Genomic DNA, 21,855 nt, shown 5'->3' on the forward strand with positions numbered 1-21,855 from the left:
TTGGCTTTTGAAGTGTATTTTTGCTAGGACAACAGCATTTTCATTGACAGGGATGGAGCTGGAGACATTATCCTCCAAAAATGTAGAGCACGAAGGGATTGCTCTTTCATGAAATGCTTGAACTTGAAGATTTGACCTAATTCAGTCATAATTCAGCTTCATGGTCTCAGACAACTCAAAGATGGTCCGCATCCCAGGGAACCAAAGTCTCTTTCTCTAGTTCGGAGTCTGGCAGTGTGTCTCAAGTTGAGTTTTACCCATGTGCCCGAAGTGCCAAGGACTTGTAAATCACGTGTGAGTTCTCGGGCCTTTCCAGGTTCCCCACTGCTTCCATAAACACTCAGGTCACCTGCAGCTAGGTAAATAGGAAGCTGAGACTCTTCACAGGAGGATTTGGTCACCATCATTTATGTGTTTCTTGCCATATGTTGAATGCTGAAACACAGGATTTGAGGATTAAAAAGTGGTGTACCCAGAAAGATGTGAATATTTATAAATTAAAACTAGATTTGTGAACTGATCTTTTCACCAATACATTCATCCGTTTATCCAAGATATTACACTCCGCTCCAAAGTCAGAAAGCTCCAACATTGACTCCAAAGCTTCTCAAAGACCAGGAACTGATTTATTCAAAGCTCATCTTCAGGATTGCTAATTATAATGGTTGCTAGGCTTATTAGCAACCAGATAACTCATGAACAGAGGAAAGCAAGTCTTAATTATGGTAGTATCTTCCATGGGTTGTACAGGGAGAACATGAGATTTCTCCTTCTGCTACATGTGTCCCCAGCTGGAAGCCCAGAAAGATCCCTGCCTCCTCCTGTCTTCTCTGCAGTGAGAGGACTCTCTCTTCACTATAAGAGCACATGAGAGATACTGGAATTCTTACCTGTGTTTTAACCACACGCATGTAGACAAAATTTCTCCAAACAGGTTGCTACACCTTCTGCTGAACTCATTCTGTTGTGCATCCTTTAAAGGGCTGCTTGAAGAATTGTTTGAGGTGAAGTTACAAGTCAACAACCCATCTCTTAGGCATATGGCTTTGCCACAAGCCCTTTACGTCTTTTTAAACCTGATAGACTTTCAAAGTGTTTGAGCAAGAATCCTGTTATAATGGTACTACTATTATGCTGGTTAGCAGCTTGCTGTGGCTCTGCATTGCTCATGTGCCCTTTTTCTTACAGTTTTTCTATCTCAATCTGATTAATAGATGATGCTTTTTCCATCTCAGCCTTGACATTGAGCTCTCTAAGTGGTCTCTGGCCTGACGCCTTTCACAACTATCTGCAGCTTCACCTCGTATGTGTTGAGACCCTCAATAATATACATAAGATTTTTTTTTTCTTCGAATTGTTCCTATGTATTTGACTATTTAATAGTTATTGGCTGTACACTGAAGTGCTCTTATAAGTCGTCTACTGTTCTTGGCTGGGCTGTGACACTCTCCGCTCTCCAGCTCATCAGCCACTGTGAAATGGCACTGTTTTGTATTATGTTAATAGCCATAAATGCATGGTTCAATATCAATGACACTCCAAATATCAGAGCTGGGCTCCCTCTGTTAGGTTATTAGTAAAAGGCACAGACAGCTTTGCCATGGATTAGACGTAGCACTCTCTTTGGAGGACGGAGTCATGAGGGTTATCTCAAATCTGCTCAGGAAAAGATGCTCAAAAAACAAACATGGTTATCCCTTTGCACTAACCTAAGCACGATGCCACAAGATTCCTAAAATACTTCAGATTATACCCTTATCTCATTTGTCTTTGGGGGAACTTTACGTATCTCAAAGTCAACAAATATATAGTTTACTTAGAATAATTACTCTTTGATATAACAAACGTCTTTTCAGTACTGGTAGAGTCATCCACTTGATGTCACACTGAAGGCTGAGAAACGCTGCGTTTTCAGACAAGTTTAACATTAATTGAAAAACATTGCGTGGTTGCGGTTCACAGTCATTTGCTTAGTTTAAATACAATCTGCCAAGTAGACATTGGTTGTCATTTCTTCCCCTCCCAACACTGTAACCTCAGTTACTCTATCACCTTGACATACTTGCTAAATGGATATAAATGACAAATGCTAGCAAATTCCCGTGCCTTTCACGCAGGTCAAGAAAACAAACAAACATAAGATTAATACAAGTTAATCGGATACTGTTTACAGAATAACTAAAGTCTTGAAACACAACCTCTCTCTGGTTTTAAAAATGAATACTTGCAAATCACTGTTGCCACATGAAATCATTCAGCATCTTTTCTGCCTTATAAGTTTCAGCCTAATTTTAATAATGATTGCCTTTTTAGTCTAACAATGTTCTTTAGATTTAAAGTTACCAGCTTAACATGCACATAAAAAATAAGCACATCTCCTCTAATGTCTCCCCAGTGGTCAGGTTTTACTTTGCATGACTGACTCATTATAGATAACTGATATTGGCATAATTACAGTTCAGCAAATTAAACTAGGTGCCCATGAAGTAAAACCAGAACCACAGGAAACTTCTTCGCAAATGAGACAGACATATAAAATCTTGGTGACTTGCTTCTACCTGCTACAACCTGTCTGTTCTGGAAGGCTGTTCTCCCTCCAGGTCATGTAGTTTTGGTGAGGTTTAACAGATAAGTGATGTTGACATCCCTCCTGCTGGTCTGTGCCAAAGTCACCACATCGGTACAGGAATTGATCACTCTCTGGCAAGGAGCAGGCTGCTGGCAGAGCTCTCGATGTGCCAGACACTGGGTGAAACCTCATCATCTTGGGTAGATCATAGAATCACAGAATCATTTAGGCTGGAAAAAAACCTTTAAGATCATTGAGTCCAACCGTTAACCCAACACTGGCACTACCCCACGTCCCTGAGAATCTCATCTACATGTCTGCTCAACCCCTCCAGGGATGGTGACTCCACCACTTTCCTGAGCAGCCTATTCCAATGCCTGACAACCTTTTTGTGGAGAATTCTTTTCCCAACATCCAACCTAAACCTCCCCTGGAGCAACTTGAGGCCATTTACCCTTGTCCTATCACTTGTTACTTGGGAGAAGAGACCAATGCCCTCCATGTTATAACCTCCTTTCAGGTGGTTGTAGAGAGTGAGAAGGTCTCCCCTCAGCCTCCTGTTCTCCAGATGTCCTCTGCAGTGCTATTCTACTTAAAAAAACACAAGTTAAATAAATTTAGTGTATAATTTCTCAGGGCAGTGGCAACAAAGTTTAGTGGCAATACAAGAAATAGCCAGAGATTTGATTCTGACCAAAAGCCTTTGCAGCAACCTGTGCCTCAGTTTACACTGTGATGTTACTGACCCCAATTTATGAACTGAAAGGAATTTGTGAACATAACCTCATGCACTGGCACTTCATAGACACTTCTGCTATGTATGGTCTTATATATAGTTTCCGATGGTCAAGTTCATAAAACACAGCTCCGGTGCTCCAGACCTTTTGCATCCTGACCATTGCAGGTCTCATTCCTACAGCTGTAAGGGATGATTCAAATGATGTGTCTCCCTTTCCATCTCTCCCGGTTTTCAGTTACACATAATTATGTCTGCAAAGATGATCATTTTATATATAACTTAGAAGGGACCCAACAGCATAAGACAGACTATACTAAAGGAAGAAGCTTGTTCTCTCCTTTTTATTCTCCATCCTTTTGTGTGGCACAGGATCAAACAAGTTTTTGCAGCTCTTTTGAATTTTCGAGACTTTAACTGCCCACAACTGTATTTCCTGAGTGCATCATGTAACTTTTTTATAAAAAAACTACTATAACTCCTTTTGCATGTCCAAAGACATTTTTGTTCTCACAGAAAACATCCTAAATTGTACAAAAATGGGAGGCCAGGTATAAGAGAGAGACTCTGTGACTGCCTTCCCCTTTTCCTTCCCCAGCAAAGCAAGAAGTTGCTCTCATCTCCTCCTTCCTCCCATCTCTTTAGCTATACCAATGCAACCACAGAATTAAATTCTCCTGTGTTTGTTTTTCATATCCTCTGCCTTTCCCTGACACTCTCTATGCAGACTATGGGCAAAGAGGTGCTAAAATTTCTTGATGCTTTCAGAGTTCCTTCTTTTAACTCCTCATGTTCTAAAAGCCTTATTGCCAGTATAGAAATCTAGACTGTCACCTTTTATTTTTCTCCTTGGCTTCAGCTTCTACACCACCATCCTACTTTCTGTTTTCAGCTGAAACAAAGACAATATCTTCTGCAACCAGCACTAAAAGTTGCCCCCATGGCCAGATATGAGGCAATGCATGAAATCTTCAAGGGAAGCTGCATTTCACTTTCTTGTTTGCTCTGACTTTAATGCTGTAAAGTGTTTCAGCGTGACCCGTGTCTGGAAGGCATTTTACCAAACAGAAGCGTTTTGCTGCAGTAACTCAATCAGCTGGTTATTCCTGGTGCTATTGTAACTTCTATCAATGTCAGAGCAGTGCAGCTTGTATTGGGTGATTATGCAAATATAATCCATAATTACCAAATTGTAATCACAGTGCAAATACTATTAGCACCTGATTCATCGATCACTACCTTATTAATCACTCTGATTAGTATGAGCTGTGAGAAAACCCTCTGGGTAACAATGCATTGATCTACATCTAAATATAGTCATAATTTTGGCAGTCCAATGTTGAAACCACCCAGTTCAAACAATTATTTTGGTAAGTAGAAGAAAAAGGCAGCATGTCATCTCCTGCAGCATTAGCCAGCTTAGAGATATATCACAAAGCAAATGGCCTAAGATACCTGTTTTTATCACTGTTGTTATCTGGAAGGAAGCTTTCCACTTCTATTAGATATATCTGCTGCAACTGTAAGCTGGGAAACATGTCCCAGAAATAAGCTGCTCTTTGTCTTGGGAATCTTTAGTGTTTCCAAAATGCAATGTGGATGCCACAGTTCTTGGCTGCAGTGAATTCCAGTTGTTGTTCTGTCTTTTTTCCCCAGTTTCACAAAAAAAAAATTATTTTGCTTGATGCAATCTATTGTAAATCAATCCAAAGAAAAAAATATTTTTGCAATCCATACATATGTAAATATATGTAGGTATGTACATAAATCTTCCTTATATGCTTTACAGGGATTTTCAACATGGTGGTGAAGAGCAGGAATAGTTTTTACTGAATTCAGGTTCTGCAAATTATTGTGATACCTTTTGGATTTCTGGATTAGAAGTGGTTGTTTGTACGCCATTCTTGACAAGTTCTTTCTGAACAGCTTTCGTGTATTCCAACCACAAAGTTTTTGATAACCATGGAAAAACATGTACAACAGCAAGAAAAAAAAAGTATTTCAGATACTTTTAAATCGTTTGTGGACCAAAAAACATTTTGGGCGACTCAGGTTACTTCTTTTTAAAAATCCAGAGAGTTTTTATTCATTTACACATAGCATTCCTTTTTCCTGTTAGACAGCTGATGTATATGATTTGTGTATCCAGGGTAAGCTGGTTTATCTGAGAATTTTAGAGGGAATCAAAGGGCAAAATGTGTTCTGACGTTTAATTTCACAAGTACATTTGTTCTGCCAAATAATTAATTCTTTGAATTCTTTCAAATGGGAAATCATGCTTTCTGGCCCATAAGCAGACTTGTTATTCCTCACCATGAAGTATGAAAAATAACAACTTTTTTTTGCAGATATTAGTCTATGTGGCACCTAGAATTTACAATGTTCGTAAATACAAATGGAATTAATGCCAGGTAAGGTTTCCAAAGGGCCTGGGAATCAGATATACTTTTGAAAGAGTGTTGGCCAAGGATCACAGACGAATCTGTTTAAGGGACATGTCTGGCATGCTGTCTTGAAAACTTTTCTTCACCAAAGTAGTGATGTTGAACTCAGCAGTTTAACATGTTTGGGTAAGCACTGGCGAGATTCACCGTTCCTTGAATTTCTACGTTTTTACAGAGCTGTCTGGACATTTAAGAACAAGCCCTGGCTTATTTACATTGTTCGTGCCAATCAAAATGTTAAAGTACTTGAGACATTAGCACCCCGTTATCTCTTTGTCTGTACATATTTGCAATGCATACGAAGGGGAACTAACTCTTTCCATCTTCTCTCCCATACTTTTTCTTTTTTTGCTTAAATAATTTTACACTTGCAATTGATTATTTTCAGCATCTTCAGCTTGTAGTATTTAAATTTTGGCTTTCAGGATTATCATAGAATTGAAGCTACCTTCATTTTCACCCCTTCAGTCCCTCTAAGAAACACTGAAAACCCAGAGGTAGAGGTGACAAAAGCAATCTTCTGTCTTTGAAGATGTTCCAGAGTAAACTGGGCACAGTCCTGAGCAACCTGATCTAGTGAAAACAGGTTTGAGCTTCGTTGGTCTAAATGACCTCTGGATGCCCCTTCCAACCTAAAATTTGGTGCTACAGTTCTATGAAATTCCAGCCAAACTACATTTCCCATGATGGCAACTCTCAGTATATGGGCCAGACAACTTCATTCCCAGTAGAGTGACTGGGACGCAAGGAATGTATTTGTGTGAGTGTGGCACAGTATCTAAATTTTATTATAAATCCCTGTTCACCTTGAGCTATAATATTTGTGGCTTCCTTCATGGAAATGTGGCACTATCTGGAATTTAGGAGACCAGCTGACACAACTGAACTAAAGACAGCCCGTGTATCACCCATTACCATCAGAAGTTCTACGCCATCTCCTTTCTGAATTAACAGTAGAGCTCAACACAAGCCACAAACTTTCTGTAGACCAAATTTACCAGAATTTCTGTGCCAAAATCAGTCTTAACCATGACCATATCATTAGACGACCTTCCCATTGTCTCTCTTGGATCCTTTTTTAGTCAGTATCCAAATTAACAGTGTAATAAGAAATAATAAGAATATTCCAAATCTTGAAGAAAATCTTAGGTAAAAATTATATTAGTTTCTACTAAATTTACAGGTATATGATTCCATGCGCTTTAGGATCATTATGACTTATTAGAATGGTTTAAGTGAGAAAAAGAGTTGCTGTGAACTTGATTGATTTTTACTTACATATCACCTGGTGTATTCCCATCTCTGCAGGGCAGTTTCCTTTTCTATAGCAATGTGAATTCCTGACAAATGTTCCTTGTGTGCCTGCAGTGGCCCCAATTCTCTTCTGCTGGCTGCTGCCGCTCATCCACTCTTCCGTATCACACAGCTGATTATTTCTTCTGAGGGCTAGAATTTTACATTTGGCCTTATCAAATAGGACTTTATTTTTCCAGACAAATTTTCTGATATGTCAAGTCAGTTTTGGATTTCAGTCTTGTCCTCTTGCTTGTTCACATGGATTGCAAATGCCATCAGTCTGTAGAATCTCAAAGTCATTAATAAAAATGTGTTGACTGGTACCAGTCCTACTCAGACTTATGCTTTTGTTTCTTAAGCCACCATTCTGGTCTGAAAATTGTCAGAGAATTGAGAATGCTTTGCTGTTTTCCAGTCAAATTCCAGTACAGTGAATAGTAGCATTCTCTAATACTTGTTTCCCAAAGTTGCTTAGGAGACTATGTAGTGAACCAATGTCCATACCTTGAGTCACAATGTTTGAAATGTATGGTTTCTTTCCTATCCTCAAGGCCTATTGCTTTGTCGAAAAATTTATAAAAAGTTGTCTTCTTTTCCTAAGGCTTATCCATATGATTTCAGTTTGATCCAAGATTCCTTCTACCTTCATGTTCTCAGTCCGTTCCGACCTATTCTATCAAAACTCCTAATAGCTCCTTTTCTTTTTAGTTGCGTGGGTTGGTTTTTTTTTTCAGTTGTTCATCAAAAATTTTTACTTATTAATGTCCGGAGTTTTGTGGGTTCTTTATATACCCTGCTGTCCTCTTCTTTCCAGACATGTCTGGGTCAAGGAATTCCTTTCTCACATCCCCCATCTGCTACCAATGGGTATCGCTGTGACTAATTCTGTTAATTTTCCAGAAACGGATTCAAAGCTGTAAAGTGAATCTTTCACACTGAGAGCTGGAAGATACTTGTGGCACATGAACAAGATATAATCCGTGTTTAACAAAGGAGTGAATTGTTGCTACACAAGAGACTTTGCTATAAGCATATCAGTTCTGGCATCTCTCAGAAGCACTAAAACCAAATCAAGCCTCAAATAAAGCCAACTGGTGCACACAGCAGGGGACCACTGATCTAGTGTTGAGGTCGTTCTCATCCTAGATTGTGATAGGAAACCCAAAGGCTGTTCCAACTGCGGGCATCAACTCTGATTGCGGTTCTTGGATACACAGTTTTGCTTAGACTGTGGCCAAGCTCCACCAAGACGAGCTTTTTCCCAGTTTAGTGGCTGGATTATTTATATTCCTTGTGGGGTTTTTTTGTTCGCTTCATTAGTGCTTGAATCTCTGCCATGTATTTCCTCTAGAAGCTGATTCTAGAGTATTTTAATATCCTCTAGGAAATATATTATAATGCTTCAATTAGAAGCTTTCTCACACTTAGCTTATTTTAATTTAGGGCTCTGCATTCAACTGACAGAGGAACAATAAAATGAAAATTGCTTGGATCCTGCTATTTTGATAGTTTTAAAAGGTGAACATTACCAATTGCATGGGTTATCTCTTTGATTTCTTCTTCTATTCTGTATGGTCATCTATATAATGCACATTGCCATTGTGTCTGAGCACTTCTGGTAATGCATTAAGCTATGTGACTGATGCACATTATTTGTATGGTCATTGCTGTTCTTTCCCCTTCTACCATATGCCTGGAGTCTTTTCCTGATTTTTTAAAACTTACTTAGTAAATACACCATTTGTATGAGACATATTGCTATGTATTCATATTTTAAAAGTCAGGATCAAGGAAAAGAAAGATGGTCCTTAGCTCAACAGCCTGACTAGCAGATTTTTGCTATGAACAAGAGGAGCTTTATCCAGTTCAAGGAAAGTTCATTGTATCAGAAGAGTGAAATCACCACCCAGAATTTTCATTTGATGGATATTGTTGATCCCCTACATATTTCAGAACGAATCCTTCTTCATCTCAGAATCTGATCACTTATTACCCTTTTGTATGATATAATTAACAATAAACATAAACCTCCTTTTGAAGTTTCCAGTTCACTTTCTGTTAGGCAAATTGTTGCTGTCTGTGAATTTTGTTAAAATCTTGCAGCTTTATGAGTTCGTTAGGTGAGCCATGCTCATCTCTTTTCCTTGATTTCAATGTATCTAGTGGAAAAAAGTAGTTTGAGTGGGGTGTTTATGGTGATTTGTGGTTGTGATTACCAAGAGTTCAAGGCAAGAATACAATGCAAATGTACGAAATAAATTAGCAAGTATTGGGCTGGTCAGCTTGTTCAATATCATTTGGATGTATGTCCCAGAAACCTGAATATGCATTGCCCTTGCACAGGACTTCTTGGCATTCTCTGCTTTGGCTACACATCTCAATTAAATGACCATCACTGTGATTTGCTACTGTGGAGCTGACCTAGTTTCTGGAGAGAAGCTCCAATTAAGCAAATGTCTCAGCTGTGTAGTTTTTCTTAATAGGAACATGTTGCTTTGAGTACATTGTTTGGAAGGATATAACATTGCTTTGGGAAAGTCAGCACTGCAAAGAATCTACTCAAGCTGTCCCACAGATACTTAGGAATTAAGTATATCATATGAGAAGGAAACAACACATTTTCTAATCTTTGCCAACCACATGGAGATTCATCTCTCTTACATTTCATGTCCTGAAATGATGAACATGATAAGAATTGACTTCAATCCCACAGACGTTGTTTTTCCTTGCAAATTGGCTTAAGCTCATCTCCTAATCAGGTAGTTGAACCACTTATGTTTCTTGGCTGAATTCCAGTTAGGGTTCATGTCTTATGAAATTGTTCCAGTTCATTAACCAGTCTGATGATCCTGAACCAGTCATTATGGGAAAATACAACACTTAAAACCAGAAAAGGGAAAACGACCAAGGCAGATTTCAGATAAGACCTTTAGACCTTTTATCTTAGTCTTGTGACAGATCTTGAAGGCCGCTTACCAGCAGAGTGTCCCAGATCCTCCGCACATCCTTCAGCTTGGCACGTAGAGCTGAGCACCCACTGAACCTATCATGGGATCATGAGAGGTACCAGTATGAGGCAGGTCCGCCTCTCTTCCTGCTGGTGCTGGCACCCAAAGCCTCAGAGCACGGAGCCCAAGACCGTTCTTCAGCGTAGATCAGGGGATGGATGGGGCAGCACAGGTTGGTGAGACACAACAACCCAAACAGGGCATTGCTGAGGGTAACGACACGGTTCTCCACTGTGACAGAGAGACATCAAAGGTGTGCCTCTGGTTGGGAAGGATTCTTTGTTGGTCACATTCCTGGATCTAGCTTTAAAATTGCCAAAGTAGCCCATTTTCTCTATCAGCCTTGTACAGAGTCAGGGAGAGTCAGAATATGTCACAAAAACATGACACTTCCCTTGCACATCCCCCCTGTCTACCATTACTTCTAGCTCAGATTTCCTGAATCTGATGCAATTTTCTCATTTTGTAGTCTACTTCTTCAAATATTCATGCAAACTCTCCCAGGAACATAAATGACCACCTTGTCTTGTTTTTGGTTTAGTTTGGTTTGGTTTTTTAATCTGACATGTACCAGTTTCATACAATGGCCCCTAGTTCTTACTTTGGGAAGAACAGGAATTGTTCATTCTTCTCCACACCTCCATTCCCCTGGATTTTTGAACCTCACCTTTAAGAATCTCTTTCCCAGACTGAAGCATCCTAACCTACTTAATCAGACTTTGTAGAAAAATTGTTGCTAACAGCTGCTTGGATTTGTTCCACTCCTCAGTCATTCTCCTGTATCTCCTTTGAGATAAGAGTACGAAACTTACACATGGTATGCAAGATGTGGGAAAATCCAAATATTAATGATTTATGTAGTGTCATAATGTTGTGTATTCTTTTCCACTGTTAACTTTCGTGGTGTTTTTTGTTTTACTCTATTGAGCTGTGGACTGTTTTATAAAAATTCTAGGTATTTATGGAAGTATTTATCCTAACCCCAAGAGCTCACTGCATTTTTAGGTGTCCGGTATAAAATGAGATAATTTCTCTACTCCCTGCAGCAGACACCTGAAGACATTGCTTCAGCTGAATGTATGGCACTATTCTCACCACATTCGGCTTCAGCTCTTCCAGCATGTTGTAAAAACTCTCAAAATTAGTTTTGCCTCCATGAAGCCAAGGAGATTTTCTTAATTTGAATCCAGCTAGTTACTTGGAAGTATTCGAAAAACAGTTACACAGACTATGAACACAAAGGGTTGGGGTTTTTTTACACTAAATTCTGCCATCAGCTCCCTTCTTTGTCGGTCTCATATGTTTTAAGTTTCACTTCATCAATATAATGAAAAGAAGATGAAGTCTGTTGGAAACTCAGGAGACCAGAAGTCTGATCTAAGTGTTACCAGAGTCCTGGTGCCTGACCTGTGGCAAGTTATTGTATCTCTTGTTTCTCTCCAACTATTTCTTGATTCTGTTTTCATGGGAAATCCTTGGGGGAAGAGGTTGGCATATCTTCTCATTCAGTAACCTCACTCCTTCTCTTTCCCCACTATGAACACAAGAAGTAGTCTTGCTGGGGGAAGAGAAAGAGCTCAAGTCTTTTCTCTGAAAGGAGCAACATGCCTAAGAAAGAGCATAACAGCAGAGCAGATAGGTACTAATACACCTATGGACTGTCTAGAGTATATAGGTGTATTAACCTTCCTCCAACCAGAGGCAGAGTTGCTGCCTCTGTGTTTGATACCCTTAACAGCCCTTTTTCCTTCCTCTAGCTCATTTCTTATAAATTGGCTGCATTTTGCTTTAACAGCTAATCTGCAGCCAAGAGGATATCTATCCTCGGATACTCACGATTTGGCAGTTGTGCCACAGTCATCACTGTCAAGATGTAGCAGTTGTGCAGGAAAATCCAGGATTTCTCACTAGTATGGTATTTCAGAAATTAAGAAGTGATCAGGGGTGAGTCACTGTTGTACAAAGGGATTTTCATATATTGTTGTGCTGAAAATACAGGAATGGATGCTGAGAGCTCTCCTGGGCAATTTTTTCTAGCATTCAACAAGCTATGAGCATTCATGCTAATTTTGCTCATGTTCACCCTCTCCCCTGACCCTCACTGCTGTGCTATGGTACACCCATTACATGGAATTATTATTCAGCTGAATACAAGCCAGCAGAGTGCCCAAGTGGTCACAAAGGCCACCAGCATCCTGGCTGGTACCAGCACTGGTGTGGCCAGCAGGCCCAGGGCAGTGACCGTCCTGTGCCGGGCACTGGGGAGGCCAAACCTCCAATCCTGGGGGCAGTTTGGGCCCCTCATGCCAAGAAAGGCCTTGAGGTGCTGGAGCGAGTTGAGAGAAGGGAACGGAGCTGGTGAGGGGCTGGAGCACAAGTGTGATGGGAGCGGCTGAGGGAGCTGGGGGTTCAGCTGGAGAACAGGAGCTGAGGGGAGACCTTCTGATCTCTGACCTGCCTGAAAGGAGCTTGGAGCCAGGGGGGGTCGGGCTCTGCTCCCCAGGAACAAGCGCCAGGACCAGAGGAAACGGCCTCAAGTTGCGCCAGGGGAGGCTGAGGTTGGATCTGGGGAACAATTTCTTCCCCAAAGGGCTGTGGGGCATTGGAACAGGCTGCCCAGGGCAGTGCTGGAGTCACCATCCCTGGAGGGGCTGGACAGACGGAGATGAGATTCTTAGGGAGATGGTTTAGAGGTGGACTTGGCAAAGCTAGGTTTACAGTTGGACTCAATGATCTTAAAGGTCTTTTCCAATCTAAATGATTCTATGATTCTATTTGGATTTAGAAGGTATCCCTGGATGGTGAGGACCTGAGATCTGGTCTTTGTTGGCTCTAGCAATTGGCTGTTTTATTCATCATAAACAAATGTAACCTAAGGCAAACATTTGCTTCTCACACTTTCTCTAACAAATATGGCTTTAAGCATAGGGGGAAAAACAAACTGTAAACCGCCTCTCAACTTTCAATAACTTCTGTATTCAGTTTTCATGTTTTATTTTCCCTCATCCTGGAAGGAAAGCAGAGCAGTAGAACACATTAATCTCTAACCACAGTAATTTCCTGGATGCCAGAGAACTGCTGTCAAAACCAAGGATTCACTCACTGTTGAAACATCTGTATTAGATTACTGTAGTTTACTTTTTGCTCCTGCATCATAGCCCGCAATCAGCCGCTGCTCCAAACCAGAAGCTGGAAGCAGTTGCAGACTCCAAAACCTTTCCAGGCTTCCCCTATCCAACAGTGTTGCAATATAACTTCTATAGCAGGACATCTTTTTTGGATTTTGTGGATGCTACTTTACCCAAACACTGTACGGCAAACAGAAAACGCCTTCCTGGAATAGAACTAGAAAATATCTGTGTTGGGTTCCTACCATGTTTTAATGTGGCCTTACTAATTTCTCTCTGCCTCACTTTCCAGTCTGCCGTCTATTATCTGTACGATTTTCTCCTACTGACTGTCGAGCTGCTCATAACACACACTTTTCTGGAAATGTATTTTGCTTCTTTTCCTTTCTCTATATTTATATTCTAGTCCCTACTAAAAATGATAACGGTAGTTTTAATAATGACTGATCTGCCTTGACCCGATTTAGCTCTTTAGCTAGCTGACGCAAGAAAATTATTCATTGTCTTCACCAAAGTAATTTCCCTGAGTCTTTGGGAGTCATGTCTTCTGTCTGATTGACTCATTAGATTTCAAGATCCCTAATAGCCAAGATCAGAAAGATTGATTTGGATAGTACCTTCTGGGAGTTTGCTCCTGACTTGCATGTCAGACCTGGATTTCTCTTGAGATGTATTAAAAGTAACTTTTACAGACTGTGCAGATTCATCACCAGAAGAAAGCAAAACCCCACCAATTGCCCTGAGATATTTTTTTGACACCTGGTGTGTCACTGGCCAGTGTCCCCACCACAAGGACTCTCTGACTTCCAAGGAAATGCTCAAAAAGGAAAAAGGGGGCAGGTATGTGGGATAACCCCAAGCAAAGACATTCTGCAGAAAATGTTTGCACGTTGAACGTTGCCAAGACATCCTCAGATTGAAGTTCAACTCTCTCAGCTTTTGCAACCTGCAACCTTGTGGGGCAACTGAGCCCTGCTCAGCAGGGACCGTGGTGATCCAGGAAATCTAACAGTGGAGAAAGAAAATTTGGCTCCTTTCCCTGAAGGATCTTGGTTAATACCTTTGTTTCTTTGTCTTTAACTGGGGGATAATATGTAAAATATTTCTGAAATTTATTTCTAACACCTTCCTTCCAATTGGGATATATAATTTGAAAGCCATACTCAGTAAATGAGGCTAGCCCTTCGCCAGTGGGAACAGAATCTGATCCCACGTTTGGGGTTTGGATCTCCTACCCCGCTCCCTGAGAGATCAGGAAGTTAGGTTTATGCTTCAGTTACCAGGTGGTTTCTTAAAAAGTTTCAGTTTCACAAATACATTGGTGAAACATTCACCCAACAGTGTCGTCCAAAGCACCTTGGAGCAGCACAGAGGAAGAAGAGACGACTACCTCCCCTTGCCTACAGCAGCCAGGTGTCACAGCCACCAGTAAACTGTTGAACTTCCACGGACTTTGGGAATCCAAACCCCATGGAAGTTCATTTTCAGAAACAAGGGTTGTACTGAGGTACAAAGTCATGAGTGAAGAAATTTGGCAACTGCAGCTCCATAATATTTCCCATCTGAAGAGCCATCCTTAGAGTGGACAACCGGGAAGTCTGATTCAAGGCATCTCATTTAAGCCTTGCAAGGGTATCATACATGCTACACCGCTGGACGGGCATTAACCTGGTAAATACATCTGCATATTTTCACTGGCTCCCAGAGCAGCTGCTCTTTCAAGCTCTGGAGTCCCAGGCTTATGTTCATCTCTCACTGCCCATTCTCCTCCCTGGCTCTGCTTGCTCTTAATTACAGAAGGCCCTGTCCTGATAGGCCAAGTTCATTGACTGCAATGACAAAGCAACACAAAATCACTTGGGAACAACTAATAATGAACTGATGCTGCCATCCAAATAGCCCAGCTCTTGCAGTAAGGTCTTTCCTTTAGCAAAACCTGTCTTAAGGGGGCTACCTGGAGCTGATTCACCTCCAAACTAGAGAGCTATCAGCAATGTTTTCTCGCTTTTACTAGCCAAGATGAAGCTGATTTTCCCTTCTGGCCTCTAAGTCAGAATGCAGTCATGCAGTCACTTTAGAGGCAGGAGGAAGAGAACAAGCTTATCCTACATGTGCCATGCTAAAAGCAAACACCAGGATAATGCTTTTATATGTCCATTGTTAAATTCATTACCACTTTTAACTCTGTAGGTTGCATCAGGTTGCAATATTTGGACCAACAGCTTAAGATATCATAGTCCTTTTAATAACTTTGGATATTTATAAATGTGCAACCTCTTTATTGGAAATAATATTCCCAGGCTGGGGCACTGTCAGGTTAATATCACTCATGGAGACACTTTTTTTTGGTTTAATGGAGGGATTTGCAGAAGCCAAGCTCAACCATGTGAGGGTGGGACCAAAAAGACCCAGAAATGCATTTCTGACCTTTCATGGGAAGGTCAGGGAAGGCTGAGATGATCAAGGTGTTGAAACAGGGATAAGGAGACGTCCCCCTGCTGCTCTCAGTGCTGTCAGCTGGGCAGCATCTTGGTATATTGCGCCAGGCTTCTCAGAAGGTGTAAACCAGGATGGAGCCATTATTTCAATGGGGGGAAAGGTGTCAGAATTTGTTACCAGAGGGCTGTTAAATGCCCTTATTTGTACTGCGAGAGACTACAGGAACAAGCCTCCATCAGGCATTTCCACTTGCTGTTGGCATTAAAAGCAAGAAAAAGAATGATGCATTGAATTTTTTATCCCCAAACCTCCTTTACTTTGAAAACATTTCATGGAGATGAGACGCTCATGTGCTTTTATCTAAATACAATCTCAACTTCCACTGCTTAAAATCTGGCATCTGTAATATGCACGGCATTCAACTGGAAAGGAAATGGAAAAAAACACCAACAGCAAATAGGAGACAAACAAATCCAGTGTCTGAAGATGCTAATGCAAGAGAGATTTTCCTCCAGGTGATGTTTTCACAGTGAGCTGTACCTACACCACGTGTCCACGTCCCACAGACAGCCAGCTTCAAGCACATATTATATTTTATAGACTCCTACCTCAAGGTGGTCATGAGGTGAGGAAGCCAGTCAGGGGGTCAACTTGCTTAGTGCCACAGAAATAAATTTGCCCGACATTTATTCCTCATCCTCTAATTTTTTTGGTTGCTTATAAAAAAAAATTAAAAAAAAAAATCACACTCATTGAAACCAGATCTTTTTAATCTGTCACAAGGTAACTGCTAAAGTAACTCTGCTTATTTCTAGCTGAAGGCAAAGTTGAGGTACAGCACATAGTTTGCAGAGACTAATTTTAGTCTGAGCCTATGCCACTCACTTCATGCCATATATTTCTATTTATTCATATTTACTTGTGCTAAATTAGAGGGTGGAAGCCTGAGAACTCCCTCTGTTCACTTAAGAAAGCAAACAAGCTACTGGGAGAAATGGCAATAGAACTTCAATTTATAGAAACAGTATAGATTTATTTATATTTATATTTGTATTTATAGGTACATGTATATGTATACTTACATATATATGTATTTGTATTTATGAATCATGCAAAGTGAATTACCAAAAGGTTTTAGGCTATTGGGCTTTACTGGAATCAAGATCATGACCTTGCTTCCAAAGCACACCCCTGGCCTGGACTAACACACATCGGTCAACTCACCTTTTTTTCTCACCTCTGCCAACAGAGCAGCCCCATGGCCACCTAGTGCCACCCTCTGCCCCATATGCTTTTGTCCTTGTGGCCACATCACTTTCACCCTCTTCTTTCTCTGCTGTCCCCTTTTTCCATATCCTTGCCCTAGTGTCCAAGATGACACATGGACATAGAATAGAATCTTAGAACAATTTTGATTGGAAAATACCTTTAAGATCATCAAGTCCAACCATTAACCCAACACTGTCACTAAACCATGTCCCTAAGAACCTCATCTACGCATCTTTTAAAACCCTCCAGGGATGGTGACTCCACCACATCCCTGGGCAGCCTATTCCAGTGCCCGACAGCCCTTTCCATGAAGAAACAGTCTATGGCAGAAAGGTGTATAGCAGGACCAAGCTTGGTGGTACCTTCACATGCATGCACCATGCTGGACACCATGTGGTCTTCAAGCCCAAAGACCCTCATGCTTTACAAGTGTCCCCTGCTCCTCATTACCAAAGGGAAGCCCTCAAGCCAAACACCCAGGATCCTCTTTTCTAACCCTCCACTCCTCCTCGTGCTCCTGACATCTCCATTTCTCTACCCAGTGCCTATATCCCCTGTTTATTTAAACAGCAGCTGTTGAGACAACGACTTTCTGAAGTTTTATGGTTATCTTACAGTTGCTGGGATGGAACGACGTCATGACAACTTTTCTATGTGGGCTGAGTCCTATTATAGTTTGGCATCCTTTTCCAAAAGCTGTTTTTCAGGACTTTTATTTATGAGTAAAAGAGTCAACCTTGAAAGACAGGCTTTCACAAATCAAAGGATCTTTGGTTCAGGTCTATAACCAGACCTGCCATTTGAGGCAGTAATGGTAAATAAACGCTAACATTTGTAGGAAGAGAAATTTCTCAAAGAAACAAAACAGCCAACTAAAATATTTTTCTGTGATAATGAAGAAGCCCTTCATTGCAATTTTGACCTTTTGTAACATTTTTATTTAAATATTTTCTCATGCTGTGATTTATCTTTTATGCTATTATTTATTTTATTCTATCCTACACATCGACTGCTCTTTTTACATCATCGTTAGCAATTTTTCTGTTAATTGTTAATTCTGTTAGTATTTTCTGAAGTAATTTGCCTTATGTTTTGCTCATTCTCCCCCAGAAAAATAGAAAAAAAAGTGTTTTGAAACATGGATCTAAAATGTTCTGTTTGGTCTTGAAGTATTTTATTATATGCCCCTTAACAGAGCAAAAGACAAAAAAAAATAATTAAAAGAACATCTCTGAGGAATGCTTCATTTTGAACACATCAACATTCCCCCTGAAATAATAAACATGTCCAACCAGCCCTATAAACCACAATTATCTGCTTGTTCTATCCACCCATCCCACCAGCGTTGGCTGCCCAGATATCAGCATGGCACTCAGAGCTGTTCTCCTTGCACACTGAAAAAAAAAAATAAAAATCTGGCCTCTTTCCTTGGCTCCTGCCCACTGCATTGGGCTTTGTCTGAGATGTGGGGTAGGGATTTGCTTCTCTAGAAATGCCTGTAGCCCACACATGTCAATGGGCACTGATTGCTTTGCCACGTCGTTTTATTCCACCTCTTCTTTTGAGTTTCAAGTGGCCCCTCTTAGCTTCTGCCTTTCTCCCCCACTTTCTGGGTCAGCTCTTGCACCCAGGAAGCCAAAATAATTTCTACTTCCAAGAGTATCCACAGCCAGGCTCTGTTAAAGCACCTTCATTGCAGTAGGACAGTCAGAAATAAGGAGACAATGTGCTTGGTAACCCTTTTCCTTTCCTTTCTTTTTTAATTTTTCCGTTTATTTTACATTTTTTTGTAATTCAGTTGCCCCAAAATTAAATTAAAGTCTGTAAGAGGAAGGTAATGCATTACTCTCTGCACCAGCTGGTAACAAGCCATGAAAGAAAGTTTTGGCTAGACCAGAGGAGACTTTCTAACCAAGAGGACAGAGAGGCATTGGCGTCCACTGCAGGAGGAGAAAGACACCATGAAGGGTGGGTTTGGAAGAAGAAACTCCATCTTCAGTAAAAGGGCTTGGACCAGATCACCGCTGTCCCCACCACGTGTGGTTTGGGGACCACTGATGGCCACCAGATCTGCAGCAGGGTAGCGAACAGTTAAAAACCGAACCAAACTCAAAGCAGACACAGTCACATGCACAGGAGAAAATTAGCAAATATAGCAAATGTAGCAACGGTCATGACGTGGTAGTGGTTGGGATGGTTCGACGGGGTGAGAAGGCAAGGGGAAAGTGAAGGTATAATACATGTTTGGATAATTTTGGGCAGGTGTCACAAGAGGATTGTCTGATTTTCTTCCCCCCCCCGCCTTTATCGGTCAGCTGATATAAGCTATTTACTGTCCTTATATGTCTTGCCTCATTAATTAAGACATTAACATGCAAAGTGTATCCTGATTTTTCCTAGACTTCAAATAAAATTGCAACAATACAACAACAGAATTAAAATATACGTTCATCATGCAATCTTCACAAATTTCGCATACATCAAAAAAAAAACTATACAAAAGTCAAAATAACATTATCGCAACATGGACAAATTTATGCACACTCTGTCTCTTGATCATGATTAAAAGAAAAATTCCCCACAATTGTAATGCTTTCTGGCAATGTCCAGTCTGTGTTTTGCCTGTTACCTCTCCCAGTTACCGTCTTTTTCTTGAATTTCTCAAGAGCCCCATGCTGGGCACTGCAAAGGACAGCAGCACAGCTTTGAATCCTCTCTTGCAATCACTTCTGGCCCAATTTTAATATGTTTGAAGACCTGGGGTCAGCTGGACACAGGAGCCAGCAGAGCAGGAACGTGCAGCAGGGACCGATCCCAACTTCCCAAAGGACTGTTGAATTGCTTGCCCCTGGTAAGGCAAGCCCATATTTATAATCACTTAAATATTATCATTGCAGAACTATTTTGCACTGAATGTGAGCAGGATCCACCTCTCCCAGCTCTGGGCCCAGGAGATGCTGCAGGCAGCTGCATCACAAAGGTGAACCCAGGGCATGACCCTCCTGGTGTGCCTTGTGCAAACCTGGACTACATGCAAATACTGATCAAAATCACTTAAGCCGTGGTCTTTTGCACTGGAAAATTGCCTTTCCTTTTCAAGACTCAAGTATAACATGTAAGTACAGTGTGACAAACGCTGTTCATCAAGTGTATGTCTCTTTTTATTTAAAAAACCCAGTTCACACCACTATACGGCACTACCCGATTCCTAGGACAAACTCTGCCCCAAAAGGGTAAAAAAGATGAAGGAAAGAGATGTAACACATCAAGAAGGGAAGGAGCTGTACCTCCTTCCAGCTCAAGCCCAACAGATTGGCAACATCCCAGGCACTCGAAGATCTCCATGTGTGTTTACTTCAACTTCTTCCATGCAGACCTACCCGAACACTTTTATTTGGGTTTAAATGCATTAGTAATAAACCTGTTCCTCGTGACTTTAAATTAGGTGTAATAGCCCTGGTTTAGACTGAAATAAGGAGACAGATGGAAAGCAATGAGATAACTAGATCTTAATGAGTTGATGTTCACTAGCTGACTTGCGGTGACGGCACGGAACATGTTCTCCCCCTGCCCTGTTCAGGAGGAGAAAGGCATCAGTGCAACCCCAAAGGTTTTATTCACGTTTGGGGCAGGTCCATCAGCCCTGAGCAGCACACGGGGTGGCAGCCCCAGCCTTACCCCCAAAAATGTTCACCTTCATCTCAGCATCCCTGCAACCCATTTGAACCCCGCGGTCCATGCCAGCTCCAGCCTTCACCCTAATGGCATTTCCTATCATGTCATTTGGGAGAAGCCTTTCTTTTCTGATCAAAAAGGCGGTTAAAATCCCACTGTACATGAGAAGCTCAGTCCAGCCTTCACTTTGGAGAAAGGCACATGTTTTCTTTATCTCTGTATGTCACTGGATAGATTAGATGAGATATATTTATCTAGTCAGCAATCTGTGTAGCTGCAAAGACACAGCTACAAAACTCCATGGGCTGAGATCATCCCAAACTGAGTTTAGCATCCCAGTAAGAAACGCTGCTTCATTTTGGTGGTTGACATGTTTTCATCAAAACATAAGGAAAATGATTAATTTGACCTCAAGTGTTGGGTGTTTGGGCTTTTTTTTTAATTCACATTTTTTAAAATTAAAGAATTTGTTGAGTGGGGGTTTTTTAAGTAAAACCACCCTTTTGAACATTTTCCTTGTACAGCATTTGCTCCTGCTCGCTTATGTTTTCCAGTTGCTCTACTTTGCTTTTTCCCAGCAGAGTCAAAAACCCTAGGAAGGAAGACAAAATCTTAAGAAAGAGAAAAGTGCATGAGCGAAATAAGGAAGACCAAAAATGTGTCATTTCCTGTAATCACTGTCAAGGAAAATAAGGGAATAAATATGCTATTATATTTTTTTGTCCACTGTCATATCCAGTGAATCGACAGATCTCCCGTGCTCTGACAGACTAGCAGTTAAATCACTTCACTTGGACTGCCCTTTTAGAGTCATCTTTTTAAGAAAGAAAAGTTGAAAAATCATTAATAAACACACTCCAAGGAAATATTTCCTGTGTACAGAAGAAAGGAGCTGAGGGAGAGCCCCTGTTTGACACTGGGGTTAGTCCCCATCGCAATGTATGGAGGCAGGAGAGTAGGGTCACTGGGAGGAAACCACTGTAAACAGGATCTGCTTTTATCAGTGGGAAACAAAAACAACCCTGTTTAAATTAGCCAGAAATATGTGCCTATATGTTTTAATCACAAGCTGCCGTTTCCAAGTCTTGCAGCAGGGTTAAGTCACAGACACAGAGCTGCTGATCACAGGCTGTCCCTGAATGCAAGACACTGATTGTCCCTTCTGCTTTGGGGATGGAACTAATGAGGGACAGCCCGTGCTTGAAGCCTGAGCAGGACTCCTGGGATGGAGCTGAAAGGAGGAGGACCAGGGTTAGCATGGGAAGGATGTTTGCTGGAAGCCCTGGGTGTG

Source organism: Caloenas nicobarica, chromosome 4, assembly GCF_036013445.1.
Source record: "Caloenas nicobarica isolate bCalNic1 chromosome 4, bCalNic1.hap1, whole genome shotgun sequence".
NCBI lineage: Eukaryota > Metazoa > Chordata > Aves > Columbiformes > Columbidae > Caloenas > Caloenas nicobarica.